Below are 17346 nucleotides of genomic sequence, written 5' to 3'. Positions count from 1 at the left end.
CTAGTCCTAGAATGTAAAACAGAATACACTGTATGTAGAAGAGCTTTCATTTCTTCTATAACTTTGTTCAGTGTTCAGGAAACATACTGGCATTCTAGGCAACTTATATAACCAAACAATTTACTGCCTTTCTTCATACATCTTCAGAAGCAAAGCATCCAAAAATAACTCTTGACTGGTTGATTTATTTTGGATGCATTCATTATCTTCTATCTAGTCTTTGTCACCTCAGTTCACTCTTTTCTCTCCTTCCCCCAACTTCTATGTGTGTGTGTATGTGTGTGTGCTTGTGTATGTGTGTGTGTGTATAAAGGAAAGTAAATATCTTCAGTTGAATCAGAGCAGTAGGCAAAGTTTAGAGGTTCAGAGGGTCACTGAAATCTTGCTAAGCAAAGACGCTCAATCCGCACTTCATTTACACTCTTCCCCAGAATCCCACTCACAATGGCAGTATTTGCATATCTTCTGAGAGTGAAATTTTCTACCTTCTTTCATTATCATTGTGACAATTCTGTGTAAACATATTTCAGACTAATTGGATTCTGAGATGCATACAAGCACAAAGAACCATCAGGCAGTGAGGCTGTGATGTGGGTTAAAATCAACTATCAGCCTAGAAGCCACTCTGCACTGTCTTTCATCAGTCTGCCACAAACAAGAACCCCATTGCTTTGCAAATAAATATTATATCTAAATGTTTCAGTAAGGCAGACATTCTAGAGAGATCCATAAGGGATTCCCTTCTGGAAAATATATGTTTAATTTTTCTGGTACTCTCATTGCATAAGCAAAAATTATATAAGCATGGTCAGAGAGAAAAGAAAAATAACTGAACTTGAAGATTTGCCCTCAGTTCTATGTTTTTCTTCTCTTTTTATCCTGTCACCATAGTATACATCAAACTAGAGCACTGTTGTAACTCTGCTGTCTTGCTTTTATTCCCCCCCCCCCCACCCATAAATTCTTCAGCATTTGAACTTTTGCTCAATATACTAAGATGCATAGCAGTCTTCCTTGGGAACCAACCTAGGCCTTCCTAGCCAATGACATATGTTTTCTCCTCTGATTTTCTATTATACCTAAGGTTCATTTCACTGCTCATATTTTTGGCATACTTATTTTTTAGATATCTATCTTACGACAGCTGATTTTCAAAGTAACAATAGTTCAGTATTTATCCATATGATTTTATTTATTTAGTATACAGTGTGGCATCCCAAATACTGCAGCCACTCAGCGAAGTGTCTCAGGTTTCCTCCCCATCATAAGACCCACTCTGCCTATCTGAGAAAGGTCACAGGCAAGAGGAACAAACACCAGATGTATCTGCATGAGAGAAAATATATGAAAGGAGAGAGTATCAACAGGAAAAGTGAAAATCATCCTAGCCACCTTTAGTGTACTCGTTTTTCCAAGCCATTGTTTCATTTTTACCTCATCTGGCCAGTTCAGTGAAGAAAAGGGCACCTAAAATATAAAACCCAGCACAGATTACAAAATATTTACCTAAAATTTAATTATTTAAACAGCCAAGTAGACATCAGTGAAATGTTACAGGAGCAACAAGGTTCAAACATAATGAAAGAAAATTATTCTTCATATAATCTGTTAAATTCTGGGCCTTGGCAAATGGGAAATCACTGGAACACGTGGTTCCAAGGAGATGTAAGAGAGGAAGTGTCTCCTGGAAAGATGACCTCTGTGGGTATCAGAGTATTCACCAATGGTTGAATAGAGCAAGACAACTCTAGCAGTGAGCTGCTATTGAGAAATTACCACGAGGTAGGCACTGCGCTAAGCCCTTCCCATGGGTTATCTCAAACGACAACTCAATGATACCAGTACTGTTATTATCCCCATTTTACAGATGAGGAAATTAAGGTTTATGAAGCTTAAATTGCATGCCTAAGGTGAAAACTAAGCCCTGGAGCCTGAATTCAAACGCAGGCAGTGAGAGGCTTCACCATTTTGCATAGAGTAGTTGCTTTGTATCTTACAGGAATTTGCAACTGCATCTACTTAAGAAGGGAAGAAAATTTGTGTGTGTGTGTGTGAGTGAAAGAGAGAGAGAGAGAGAGAGAGAGAGAGAGAGAGAGAGAGAGAGAGAGAGAAAATGCTCTGACTAGCCAACCAGTGAGAAGCACTGCCTCCTCCCATTCTGTGCCATGCGTGTGTTCCCTGGAAGAACAGGACACAGGAGACCTGACTCTGCCGTTAGCTTCCTCAGATCTTGTGTGTGGCTTGGGGGTCTTTTCAGCAGATGAAGCCCAAGACTTTCTCACACAGCATGGCCCTATAGATACATCAACTACTTCATCAGATGCTCAATCACAGGAAGCTCCTTTGTCCCTACTCCCAGAGAAGAATTACACTTAGACTCACTGAGAGATGGCACATTTGTTTCCAATGTGGCCCCTTCTTAAGGGGTTTTCAGAAGTGATATAGCTTTGCCTCATGTGCCACTTTTAAAACGTAACTCCTCTGTGCTTCCAGACAGCAAAATTCACACTCTTTTCCAGACGCCACGTGATCCTCTTGGATGCCCTTGGGTGCCATTCACATTTCAGGTTTCTATATTACTGGGTAGTATAAAATAATGTGCAACTACTTTTTTATTTCTTCAGAAAACATTTTAGAAGCGCTTCCTCAAGAACAGGTGTTTTTATTTAAGACAAGGTTCATTGTAGTAATCATTTTGAATGGCTCCATCTAGTCTCTTCATTGCCCTAAGGCAATCTTTGCATTAGTAGAAAAGTGAGTAAGTGAACAGATCTTCAAACTGGGATATGGTGATAAATATAGAAACAAAATGAAGAATTAGACATGAAGGACTGGACATAAACATATATGTATGCAAATACAGACAAATGTCCACCCTTTCCCCTTCTATTTCCAGCTTTGTGCAAGGAAGGATGTAAAGTCTTTAATAAGGGAGAGAAATGTGTTTGCATTCCTGCTCTGTCAAATATTAGCTGTGCATCCATTAGTTAATTTACGTGAATCCCCCCTCCCTAGCATTTACAGAAAGTTTATCATGATAGCTAGTTCAGAGGATTACTGGGGAAATTAGTATAAAGTTCCTGGAGTAGAGATCTTTCACTAAAATTGCAGCCTCCACAACCTCCTCCTAGTCACTATTTCTTTTCCCTTTCTTTAAGTTTTTTCTTTTTTTTCTTTGAGACAGGGTCTCACTCTGTTGCCCAGGCCCAGGCTGAAGTGTAGTGGTGTGATCTCAGCTCACAACAATATCCACCTCCTGGGTCCAAGCAATCCTCCTACCTCAACCTCCTGAGTGTCTGGGATTATAGGCATGCATCACCACCCCTGGATTAATTTTTTGTGTTTTTTGTAGGGACAGGGTCTCACCGTGTTGCCCAGGCTGGTCTGGAACTCCTGAGCTCAAGGGGTCCACCTGCCTCAGCCTCCCAAAGTGCTGGGATTACAGGTGTGAACCACCATGCCCAGCCTCACATTATTTCAAGAAATAAAAAGTAGAAAACCTCATGCACATAATCAAAATATGACTATCCAGGAATCCATTCTAACGATTCCTAGTTAGGGGTGTGCTGGGTTCTTCTTCCACAAAATTTGTCTCTATTTCCAGAATTTACACTTCATTTATTTCCCTCTCTGGCTTCTTAACAATATTTTTGGAGTTTGTTAACCGCATGACAATATCATGCTCTGAATCCGAGAATGTTTTGAAAAAAATGAGTGCCCCTGTATCATGGCAGGTTCCTGTTATGAGTCATAATAACGTGCAGATGCTCTGTCCACAGGGAGTGCTGCTTTCACCCTACAACTGTCACCAAAAAGTTACCTTTTTCTTGCTAATACCACACCTGCTTTCCACTTCCCTGAATTAAGATTCTACAATTTCTTAACGACTTATATTTTATTTAGTCCCAAAGTGACCATCTGATTGATCCTGTTTTTTGATTGTTGGTTTGCTTTTGTTTGGTTTGGGTTTTGCTTTGTTTTTGTTGTTGTTGTTATTGTTTGTTTGTTTTCTATATTTTACTTTGTCCTAAAAGGAAAAAAACATATTTTTTTTATGAAAAAGACAAAGTTCAGTTAAACCACTTCAATTTGGTATTTTTATATCAGTACCTAAGTGTTAAAATACAATCACTCTTTTCTTCTCTGACATAGATGGGACTCTGACCAACTGGCCCTAAATCCTACAGGACAAATGCTTCAGCCCCATGATTACATGATGGAAACTGGCAAATAAGCAAGGATACAGATGACCCCATAATATTATCTCAATGTGTCTGAGACTTTCTATTTATAGCATATTTCCCTCCTTAACTAAGTTTTAATCCCTCTAATATGAAAACATTTCTGACGCTGAGAGCACCCCATTTTACTCAAATGGGGTAAGGGGGCATAAAAAAGATGCTTGGTGGCTGAAGGAGCTAGTCTGGTGCTTACATTTTGTTAGGATCAGTTTAGCAGTCATGTATTGCATATCTACTTTGTGCCAAGAACTAAACCTTCCTGATGGTGAATCTAAGTGTGGCCAGCACGTAGCTGGGGCACCCCTCATGATAGGTCACAATACACCATCTCTAAGTCACTCTCCAAGCTTGTCTCAGAAAGGCAGTAACAGATACTTTATATCTTCCTTTTGACTCTGTTCCTTGTCTGTGTTTTGCTGCTTGTGAGACTCTTCTTTACAAATTTCGTAATAGTATATAATGTGCGCACTGATTATCATAGTAAAAAGATATTGTACCAATTTATTTATTAAGGAAACAGATTGTAGGCTGCGCGCGGTGGCTCACGCCTGTAATCCCAGCACTTTGGGAGGCCGAGACGGGCGGATCACAAGGTCAGGTGACCGAGACCATCCGGGCTAATACGGTGAAACCCCATCTGTACTAAGAATACAAAAAATTAGCCAGGCGTGGTGGCCAGCGCCTGTAGTCCCAGCTATTTGGGAGGCTGAGGCAGGAGAATGGCGTGAACCCGGGAGGCAGAGCTTGCAGTGAGCCAAGATTGCGCTGTTGCATTCCAGCATGGGCAACAGAGCGAGACTCCGTCTCAAAAAAAAAAAAGAAAAGAAAAGAAAAGAAAACAGATTGTTTACGGTGTCTTGCACCAACATCTGCTCTTCCCCAAATTCAGCACCCAGAAACAACCACCTTTAATTTTTTACTTGTTTATTCACATCTTCATTTAAAATGTAATTTCTATTTATAGGTCTTCAATACAATCCTCAGCTCAAGAACTCGGCTCTGCTGAGTCACACTAACTCCAATTAAGATAAATTATAACTTAAGCCACTGAATGGTGAGAGCAAGAACAGATAGAGGAGTGTCTCACACAAGCACCTGGAATTATGATTTCAATTTCCTTCTCTGGAGTCATACTTGGATTCAGTGCTAGAAAAAAACAGGGGCTAGGCGCGGTGGCTCACTCATGTAATCCCATCACTTCGGGAGGCGGAGGCAGGCGGATCACCTGAGGTCAGGAGTTCAAGACCAGCCTGGCCAACAAGGTGAAACCCCATCTCTACTAAAAATGCAAACATTACCTGGGCTTGGTGGTGGGCGCCTGTAGTCCCAGGTACTCAGGAGGCTGAGAGGCAGGAGAATCATTGAATTCAGGAGGGAGAGGTTGCAGTGAGCCAAGATCACGCCGCTGCACTCCAGCCTGGGCGACAGAGTCAGACTCTGTCTCAAACAAACAAAAAAAAAAAAAAAAAAAAAAGGAAACAGGGAAATATTGTCTTATAATACCCTCCCTCAATCTCCATTCCACTCTCATACTTAACCCAAACTTCTTCCAGATATTTTTTCCATTCTCTTTCTTTCCCAGTGCCACTTTCTCTCTTGTTCTTAATCTTCATATCACGGTTTTGATGAACAATACTCAGTGCATCGGAAAGGCCATATTGTTTAGAAGGTAAGCACATGGTCTTTAGAGTCCAAAAATGTGGTGGGAGTCCTAGCTCTAAGGGTGACCTTGAAAAAGTTGTAAGTTTGTTATACACCCTCTAAAATCATGACAATAGACCTGCCTTTCAGGATTCTATGAGAAAAATATATAAGAAGCACCCAGAATAGGTATAAAATAAATATTTTGAAATTTCCTATAATAAAACACTGTTGCTGAAGAGAAAACAATAAAAAAAAAAAGTAGTTGTTGAAAGTAGCAATAAATTCTGTATGGCAGACATATTGGCTATGGGTATCCTGGATTTCTCTTCTAACTTTGACATTGATTTGTTACTCTTGATCGAGAAAATTTCTCTGTCCATTGATTGGTTAGTTCTATTTTGGGTTGTGCTACTAGCTCTGAAAGACAGAATAAGAAATTTATTTATGACTGTGGCAGGTACTGTAACCTTTGAATTAAAGATGCTTTTAGATGAGAGGAGAAATGCAAAATTGTTAGGACATCAGATGTTCACTCCATAAAGATAAACAGTAGGCTCTGGTGTTTGCTAGATGTGAAATCTTGAGCAAGTTAATTAACCTCCTTAAGGCTCATCTGTAAAATGGGAATATTAGGATTGCTTCTTACTTTGTAGGATTTTTCTGTAAATTAAATGAAAAAACTCATGTAAAGAAAGTGCTTTAATATATTTGGAAGCCCTCATGTTTTTTCTGTGACTATTATGGTGATCAAATGAAGATGATCATAATGGATGATGTCATGAAATGTCAAAAAATACTAACATATCCAGACAGCTTGGAGAAGTCCTTCTTTGGTAGGGTCCTGCAATCTTGATTTTTAATTAAGGAGCTTACTTCTGCCATTGCCATAGATAATTAATCAGACTACTGATAATGATATATAGTGATTTTATTTTTCTACTAGAAAATAATTGGATCTGTCACCTGTTAATTATAACATCAGTTAAATATTTTGGAAGGTCATCAGAGGTAAACCACTGAGAGAAATACCTACTGCATTTATTTGGCATATATCTGTGGATTGCAGATGCTAATAGCCTCTGCATAAAATTAGTCATTTATGACTTCAAATAGTGCCTCCATCCTCTGAGACTCCGCATAAAATGAAATTTGAGCAACATAACAGTACAAAGGACAAAGGAGATGAATGTTTGCTGTAGCTCTTTTTAAAAATAGGTAATCTTCATATTGCACACAGGGGACATTATCAAACCAGGCTATTAGAGTAGATAAATATAAACTTCAGATATACACTAGAGCTTTTTCAGTGTGTCTTTATGTTCCTATCTGTTCCTTTCATGTCGTTGTTCAGTCCATAAGGCGTGAACCAAGCCCACATCCTCTGGACATAGTGGTGCAAACAGTGCCCTAGCGGACAGGTACATTACAGACCAGGGATACCCACAGCAGCACTATTTTCAGGTTGGCTAAATAACACCTAGCTAATTCATCAGTTCAGAACAGCTTCTGATAGCCATTCACAAAACCTTCCAACACCCCAATGTGTGCTCTATACCCGATTTATTGGGTAATAGAATGAGTGCTTAAGAGATTGAGTGATCTCTGGCCTAGCTCCACATTTTTTGATACTAGTACCTAAAAAATAAAAGAGGAAACAAACACATACAAATAATTGCAAAATGGGGTTGCAAACTGTGGCATATTTTTAATATTTACATTTTTAAATTAATGTTTTAATTCAAACAAAAAATGATTATTCACAAGATAATTATAGGATTAATTAAAAACACTTTGTGGCGCAATTTAAATAGCGTGAAGATTTTTATATCCTCTTTGGAAAAATGTCTATTCAAGTCCTTTGCTAATTTAAAATTGAGCTATTTGTCTTTTTATCACTGAGTAGTGAAAGTTACATATATTTTCTGGATATAAGTACTTTAACAGATGCATGATTTGTAAATATTTTCTCCCATTTTGTGTGTTACCTTTTCACTTTCTTGATGGTATTGAGTACACAAGTGGTTAATTTTGATGGAATTCAATTGATCTACTTTTTGTAATCTGTGCTTTTTGTGTCTTATCTTAGAAAACATTGTATAACCCAAAGTATAAGAGATTTATCCCTATGCTGTCTTCTAAGTGTTATATGGCTTTTACACTTACATTTACATAGTTGATCTATGTTGAGATAAATTTTATATATGGTTTGAGGTAGGATATGAATTAATTGTTTAGCTTGTGAATAGCATGTTGTTCCAGCAAAATCTATTGAAAAAACCATTCCTTCCCTATTCGCCTTGGTACCCAGGTGAAATATCAACTGACCAGATATGTAAAGATTTATTGCTGCTTTTTTTTTATTATTATTATTCTTGAGACATGGTATTGCTCTGTTGCCCAGGCTGGTGTGCAGTGGCACAATCACGGCTCACTGCAGCCTTGACCTTCTAGTTCAAGTGGTCCTCTCACATCAAACTCTGGAGTAGTAGCTGGAGCTAGCACATCCCACTATACCCAGCTTCTTTTAAATTTTTAGTAGAGATGAGCTCTTGCTATGTTGCCCAGGCTAGCTTCAAATTCCTGAGCTCTAGTGATCCTCTTGCCTCAGTCTCCAAAAGTGCTGGGACTACAGGCATGAGCCACTGCACCCATCCAAAAGGGTTTATTTCTGGACTTTCAAATCTATTCCTTTAATTTGCATGCTTACCTTCTATTGGCAGCACACTGTCTTTATTGCCGTAGATGGGTAATAAGTTTGAAGTTAGGAAGTATGAGTTCTTCAACTTTTTTCTTCTGTTTAAAGGTTGTTTTGTTTTTTCTAGGACCCTTGCATTTTCATATGACTTTTAGGATCAGCTCATCAGTTTCTTACAAAAAGGAATCTGTATTTTGATAGTCAGTGTGTTGAATCTGTAGGTCAATTGGGGGAGTAATTTCCATTTAAAGAAAGTAAAATATTCTTCCATTTACTTAGATCATCTGTAATTTCTTTCAATATTATTTTGAAAGTTTTAATGTACATCTTAAACTTATTACTGAGAAATAAGTTTGATATTATTGTAAATGGAATTGTTTTCTTAATTTCATTTTCAGATTGCCCATTGACGGTGTATGGAAATAGAATTGATTTTTGGAAATCAATCTTATATCCTGCAACCTTACTGAACACTTTTACTACTTCTAGTAGTGTGTGTGTATACAGTAAACTTCAGAATTTTCTATATACAAAACCATATGGGTTGTAAATAGAGAACACTTTTTATCTCCTTTCTAATGTGGATGTCTTTTATTTCTTTTTCTTGTGTATTTACACAAGAAAACTCCCCCAGTACAATGTTGAATAGATGTCATGGATGTTTTTCTCTTCTCTTGTATTGATCTTAGGAGGAAAACATTTAGCCATTCACTATTACACATTATGTTATCTGTTTGTTTACATAGATGTCCTATATCTGGTTGAGAAAGATCACTTCTATTTCTAATTTGATGAGTGTTTTATTTTCTAAAATAGTGTTGTGTTTTGTCAAATTATTTTCTTGCATCTATTCAGATGATCATGTGGGGTTTTCTCTATTAGATGGTGTATTACGTGGACTGATTTTTGGATGTTAAAATAAACTCGCATTTCTAAAATAAATCCCACTTAATGTTTTATGTCTTTTTTTAATATGCTGGATTTAGTTTCTTGGAACTGTTGAGGATATTTGTGTCTATATTTACAAACAATATTAATCTGTTAGGGATTTTTTTGACAGTGTATTCACATACCATTCCTGACTTTAGTATTTCGAGTTTTCTTTTTTTTTTTTCTTATTCATTTCAACTAAAGGTTTGTCAATGGTGTTAATCATTTCATAGAACCAAATTTGGTTTCAGTGACTTTATGGATTTGCTATTCTGCATTTTATTAATTGTTGCTGTAATCAATATTATTTTAGTATTTCTACTTCTTTGGGGTTTATTTTATTCTTATTATTCAGGATTACCAAAGCAGAAGATTAGGCTCTTGATATCAGTAACTTCTTTTTTTCTAACTAAAGACATTCACAGCTATTAAGCTTTCTTTTTTTTTTTGAGACGGAGTCTCGCTCTGTCACCCAAGCTGGAGTGCACTGGCCAGATCTCAGCTCACTGCAAGCTCCGCCTCCTGGGTTCACGCCATTCTCCTGCCTCAGCCTCCCGAGCAGCTGGGACTACAGGCGCCCACCACCTCCCCCTGCTAGTTTTTTGTATTTTTTAGTAGAGACGGGGTTTCACCGTGTTAGCCAGGATGGTCTCGATCTCCTGACCTTGTGATCCGCCCGCCTCGGCCTCCCAAAGTGCTGGGATTACAGGCTTGAGCCACCGCGCCCGGCCTAAGCTTTCTTTAAACACTAATGTAATTATGTTCCATACAATTTTGTATTTTTTGTTTTCATTGTCTTTCATCTCAAATTGTTTTCTATTTCTCTGGTAATTTTTTCATTTAATCCATTAGTTATTTATTAGTGTGTTGTTTAATGTCTACATATTTATGACTTTCTGTTATTTATTTATTTTTTATTTCTAGTATTGATAAAATAATTACTATTATTATTATTATTATTATTATTATTATTTTGAGACACAGTCTCGTTCTGTCGCCCAAACTGGAGTGCAGTGGCACGATCTCAGCTCACTGCAACCTCCGCTTCCTGGGGTCAAGCAATTCTCTTGCCTCAGCCTCTGGAGTAGCTGGGATTACAGGCACCCACCACCATGCCCAGCTAATTTTTGTGTTTTTAGTAGAAACGTGGTTTCACCATGTTGGCCAGGCTGGTCTCAAACTCCTGACCTCAGATGATCTGCCCACCTTGGCCTCTCAAAGTGCAAAGTGCTGGGATTACAGACATGAGCCACTGCACTCAGTCTATTATTCATTTTTCACTGACTTCTATTGCTGTTAGAAAACATATCTTGTATGATTTTAATCATTTTAAATTTATTGAAGATTATTTTATTCCCTAACATAATTGTTCTTGCCCCACCCTTTCTCAGGCTTGGCATAGTCTTAAAGACTACAATCCACCTGCTCAGTATGGGACCCTGAACCTAATTCTAGAGGAAGCAGAGCAGAAATTATTCTCAAATAATCGTGTCTGTTTGTCCTACCCTGTCTGATGATTATCTGAAGGACTTGACTTTGTTTCACCTAGCTTGGGACTCACTCTGAATGGGAAAGTTGTGGCTTTTTTCAAAAACTTTTCTAAGGCAAATGTACAACATGCAGTCACTAGAAGCTAAGGTTTAAAATAGAGGTAAATAACAGGGTGCCTAAGCCCAGGACAAAACATTGAGACTTTATTTTGGAAATTAGGGTGTTCAAAAGTATCTGTGCCTGGCTTATTTCACTTAACACATTATCATCCAGGTCCATCCACTTTGTGTAGCAAATGACAGAATTTTTTTTTAATGGCTAAATAAAATTTTATTCCACAATGTGGCAAAAATATACCACATTTTTGCACAGTAGGATGACTTTAGTTAACATTATTGTATATTTCTAAAAAGAGGATTTGGAATGTTCTCACCATAAAGAAATAATAAATGTTTGAGGCGATAGATACGCTAAGTATCCTGACTTGCTCATTACACAATATGTACGTGTATTGAAACGTCACACCATAAACATAAACAATGAGTATGTGCCAATTAAAAATAAAATAAAACTAAAAATATGTATATACTGTGAAATTTAGAAAATCACACACATGCCCCAGACAGGGCACATGCTCAGGGCCTGATAAGACCCTAAACTTTCACCTCTGGCTAATCTCTAGTCCTAGTGCAAGCAGAAAGTGAAAGGTAAGGAAGAGTTGTAAACACTATAGATACTGAAAGAGTATCCCAGGGCAGAGTCAATCTGTAAAGACTGAGAGAGGTGGTTTTCTTTCTTCTTTTATTACCTCTTCTTTTTCATTTTTTCTTTCTTTTTTGGGTGGGGGATGGGGCTGGGGTGCTCCTGATATTCAAGGAAATTTCTGTCAACAAACTAGCGAAACAGAAGCTTAAAGAACAGATTTCAGAGATTACCACTACAAGAAATACAGACTTTGCAAAACTATTTTAGAAAAGTCACTAAACAAATAAACAGCCATAGCCTGTTACTATATCATAATTATAATACTATATATTATTAATATCATAATACTATATCATAATCCAAAGTTACTATATCATAATATTCAAAATACTCAGTTTTGAACAAAAAAATATAAACTATAAAAAGAGGCAAGAAAATATAATCCATCCATAGAATAAACTAATAGAAATTGTCCATGGGGAAGCACAGGCATTGTACTTACTAATAAAGACTTTCAGTGTCCTAAATATTCTCAAAGAGCTGAGGAGACAATGACAAAAGAGTAAAAGAAAGCCAGGAGAATAATCTGTGAATAAATAGAGAATATCAATAGACATTAAAACCACAAAAAAGGAACCAAACAAAAATTCTGGAGTTGAAAATGCAATAATTACCATGATAAAAACTCACTAGAGGATTTTAATGGCAAATTTGAGCAGGTAGAAGAAAGAATCAGTATATTTCAAAATAGCTGATTAGAAGCTAGATCAATTAAAATTCTCTAATTTGAGGAAAGAAAGAAGAAAATGAGAAAATTAATACAGCCTAAGAGATCTGTAAGAGAGCATCAAGTGTAGCATCATCTATAAAATGAGAATTCTAGGACAGAAAAGAGAGAAAGGGGCAGAAATAATATTTAAAGAAATTTGACCTAAAACCTTTTAAATTTGATGAGACTTAAATCTATACATTCATGATGAATAAACCCCAAAGAAGGATAAACACAAAGAGGTATGCACCCAGACATATTACAGTCAATGTATTGAAAGGTAAAAAGAATATTGAAAATAGAGACTCATCAAGTACAAGGAGTTCTCAATGAAAGTAACAGCAAATTCTCAGAAAACCATGGAGGCCAAAAAAAGAGTGATGAAAGAAAATGTTAAAAAACACTTATCAACCAAGAAATGTATATCCATCAAAACTACTCTTCAATAATAAAAAAGAAATGAAGACATTATCACACAGAGAGAAGCTGAGAGACTTGGTGCCAACAAACCTACCCCACAAGACATGCTAAAGTTAGTCCTTCAGGATAAAATAAAGGACAGTAAAAGTAACTCAAAGGCACATATAAAGAACTTCAGTAAAGGTAACTAAGTAGATTAAAATAAAAGCCACTATTATTATAATGTTGTTGGTAACTCCTCTCATTTCCTGTATGGCTTAAAAGACAAAAACATAAAAGAATTATAAATATAAATTAATGGAAAATTTGTAAATGTATAATTTTTGAGAATAACAACATAAGAGGGGAAACTAGGTATATAGGAACAAAGTTTTCTAGGCTTTTGAAGCTAAGTTGGTATAAATTCAAACTAGATTTTAGATGTTAAGTTGTAATTCACATGGCATGGTAACCACTAAAAATATCTAAAAAGATGAACAAAGGGAAATTAAAAGGAAATTTTAAAAGTACACAATAAATATTCAATTTAATACAAAGGAAGGCAGTAATGGAGGGAATGAAGAACAAAAAAAGGTATATGACATATAGAAAAGAAATAGCAAAATCACTCTTCCTTATCAGTATTTCAAATGTAAATGCATCAAACTTTCAAATCAAAGACAGAGATTTCTTAAAGAATTTGAAAAAAATACAAAACAGCTGGGTGTCCAAGACTGGTGACCAACTCTTCTCAACCCACTCAATGAGGGTGCTCCCTACCAGCAGACAGGAGGCAAAGCCCTATCTGCTACCGACAGTCCCTTCCAGAGCCCACCTGTCCCAACCAGGCCTGCCCTGCCATACCCGGCTCTGCCCATCTTGGGGTACCTTACTCAGCTTTGGGCTGGCAGGGCTGCACCCAGCCTCTCTCATAAGCAGAAACTCAAGAAACCTTTGGGGTCCTACTTTCTGGTCATGTGATCCCAGGGGTACACATGGGCCACCTGGGTGTCCAAACCAAAAAGCATGGAAGAGAGAGTCGCACCTCTGCTGTCTTGCTCTGCTAGTTTAGCGGGCAGTTGCCCACCCTATCCCACACTGCACGTTGGGCTCCTGAGTCAGCAGATTAAGCATTTTATAAATTGCATTTTAAATACATGTTTTAAACTTGCCAAAAAAAAGAACCTGCAAAAAATAAACAAACAAACCCAACCAGAGTTAATAAACAAATTCGGCAAAGTTCCAGGATGCAAGATCAGCACACGGAAGTTGGCTGTGTTTCTACAGATGAACAATAAACAATCCAAAAAGGAAATGTTAAAAATTCCATTTGCAGTAGTATCTGAAGAATAAAACACCCCCCCCCCCAAGAATAAAGTTAATAAAGGGAGTAAAAGACTTCTACACTGAAAACTACAAAATATTGCTGAAAAAAATTAAAGGAGACCAAACTAAATAAATGAAAATATATCCCATACTCATGAATTGGAAAACTTAATGTTAAGCTGTCTATTCATTTTTTGATGACGTCTTTTGATGCACAAAAGTTTTAAATTTTTATGAAGTTCAATTTAGTTTGTCTTTTGTTGCTTATAATTTTGATGTCATATCTAAGAATTCATTGGCAAACATAAGGTCATGAAGAGGTAGGGTATTTATTCAATTGAATAGTATTCACCCATAAAAAATGAGACACTCATATGTGCTACTGCATCCTCAAAAACGTTATGCTATGTGAAAGAAGCCAGGTACAAAGATCAAATATTCTATGTTTATATTCACATGAAATATTCAGAATAACAGAACCCATATTAATAGAGAGCAGAGTTGTGGCTGCCATGGGCTAGGAAGTTGAGGGAATAAAGATAACTGCTTAATGAGTACTGAATTTCATTTAAGATGATGAAAATATTTTGGGATTTAAAAGAGGTGGTTGCACAACGTTCTGAATGTCATAAATGATCCTGAGTTTTACACTTTACAATGGTTAATTTTACCTTCTATAAAATGTAACCTCATTACTTAAAAAAAGTTAGGTATTGAAGTTGAACTCTCCAACTATTATTGCTATATCACTGATCTCTTCTTTTGATCCTGTCAGTGTTATCTTCATATATTCTGGTGCCCAGCTGTTAGGTATATATTTGTTTATGATTGTTACATTTTCTTGAAGGAATTAATATATCATTGTAAAATTTTATTTTGTCACCTTTGTAACATTAATAACAATATTTGTCTTAAAGTCAATTTTGTCTTATATTAGTATAGCTACTCCATACCTTTTAAAAATTTTTTGCATGGTATAAGTTTTTCCATCCATTTAATTTTAATCTAGTTGTGTCTTTAAATCTAAAATGGGTATCTCATACTCCAATTTGGTTGAATTATATCTTTTTTTCATTCTTTCACTCTGTCTTTATGGGTATTTATTCTGTTTACATTAAATGAAGAATTTCTATTTGACATCTTCTATTTGTTTTCTTTATGCTGTATGATTCTTGGTTGGTTGTGTTTTTTTGTGTGTGTGTTTTTCGGTTATTGCTGCCTTCTTTTGTGTTCAATAGCTATTTTCTAGTCTAACATTTTAATTGCTTGTTGTTTACTTTACTATATGTTTTAGTCACTTTCATAATGGTTGCCCTGGGGTTAGAAGGATTTTACTTAGCTGACTTGTATAAAAATTTGCTTCCAGATTTTCTGCAAGAGTTTCCTATGATATTTAGTTTCCTTTTATTCATTTCGGAATAATCAAGTTTTCTGCAAGTTTGCAAGTTTAATGGTATGCTTTTCTGTCAGTCTAGCAAATGCCCAGATACTATTTGTTTGTTTTGTTTTGGTGATTGAAAACTGAGCTAGTTGTGAGTCTGAGTTTATGCCTGTCTTCTGTCCTAAAGATCCTATATTTATTCTTTTTTGTGCTGTGCCCTTTACCACCCAATTGCCAAAGTTACTTTGTGTGTGTGTGTGTGTGTGTGTGTGGCTTATTTTTCTCCCCCAGAAGCCATAGGTTTACAAGACTGCCTCTTAAATTGTGCCTGTCCTTTCAAATCAGACGTACCTCTTTACGTCAAGTGGGTCTCTTAAAAATCTCACTTGGCTCTTTCTATGGAGTCTACCTGTTTAAATATAGCACCCCAAGCCCTTTATTTGATGTTTATTTTGAATCACAAATACTTTTAAATCTTTTCTGTGTAGTAGTGTTCTGATCTGCCATGTTACTTTTTTGGTATGTTTAGAGTTAAGGAGGATAAAATGTTTCCTGGTGGTTGCTTCAACTCTCCCTCCAGCCTCTTTAACTAGCTCATTCCTTTGTCTTCCCTCCAGCTTCCCTAGGACTGCCTTTGCATTCTGCAGAATCTTGCCTGTGGTGGCAGCAGGGTGAGAGGGTATAGGGCCCTGGCTCAGGGATTTGGTGAATTTCCCCTTCATACTCAGTTATTTTGTGGTTTTCACTTTCTCCATCTTCAAGCAGTACTGTTACTATGGGTTTTCCTGGAAGTTTCCTAGGTGTAAAAGATATTCTGTGTAGTGTGAAGAGGAAGTTTGGAAAGGATGTTTTCTAAACTACCACCGTTGACTACAGCCATCCAAAAATTTTGGATTACAAGTTTTAAACAATGATTCTGTTAAAAGATCTTTAGGATATGTCACAGATTTGGGAAAGTAGTTTGTGATGGTCCTCAAGCTACAATAAAACCATCTCTTCTCTCTGTCCCTCTTGTCTTCTTCTCTCTGTGTTCTCAGGTACCTTCTCTCTACCTATTAGCCAGCTTTTTTTACACGGTCAAAGCCAGGACCACCTCCTGAGTATTATCACTATAATATCAATGTATTCATATCATTGCTTTGTTCCCTGGAGACTGGCCTAACACTCTTCATGTTTCTCAGTCCCTAAAGCATAGAGAAGAGATTCATTCATCCAACTTGGGTCAGTCACCCAATCCTTAAACAAAGGAAACTTCACCAGGAGAATGGGTTGTATATAAATGCCAGCTACTTAGAAATTGTATATTTATAAACTAGATAGTATCGGAGGGTATTATTTTAGAAAATATTTCATTGCTTTTGCCATAAAATCAAGTATTAAAAGTCAGGCAAAATAATTAAATAGCCATTATAACCATTTATTGAAGAAAAGCCTTGCATCAAATAAAAGGAGTGTACCTTCATATAAAACCAGAAGAAGAAAAAACAACTTTGATCCTACATTCTCATTCTCAGCTCTAATTTGAACAGCCTTTCTCTTGCATTTCATTCTATTTCAATTCTCCTCACACTGAGATACTCGATGGATTTCTCTCCCGTTCCTAGAAACTTTCAACAAGTACTATATACAAGAGCTGTCAATCTCTTCCCCAAGAATCGTAATAATGATTTGCACATTGCATTCCTTGATAATGGAATGCATTTATTGTCTATTACTTTTTTGTCATATAGCTCAGCTATTATAGATTATAAGCTCCCTAAAAACC

The sequence above is a fragment of the Rhinopithecus roxellana genome, chromosome 11 (genome assembly GCF_007565055.1).
Source record: "Rhinopithecus roxellana isolate Shanxi Qingling chromosome 11, ASM756505v1, whole genome shotgun sequence".
Lineage (NCBI taxonomy): Eukaryota > Metazoa > Chordata > Mammalia > Primates > Cercopithecidae > Rhinopithecus > Rhinopithecus roxellana.
The sequence above is the reverse complement of the archived record's forward strand: the minus strand, read 5'-3'. Positions refer to the sequence as shown.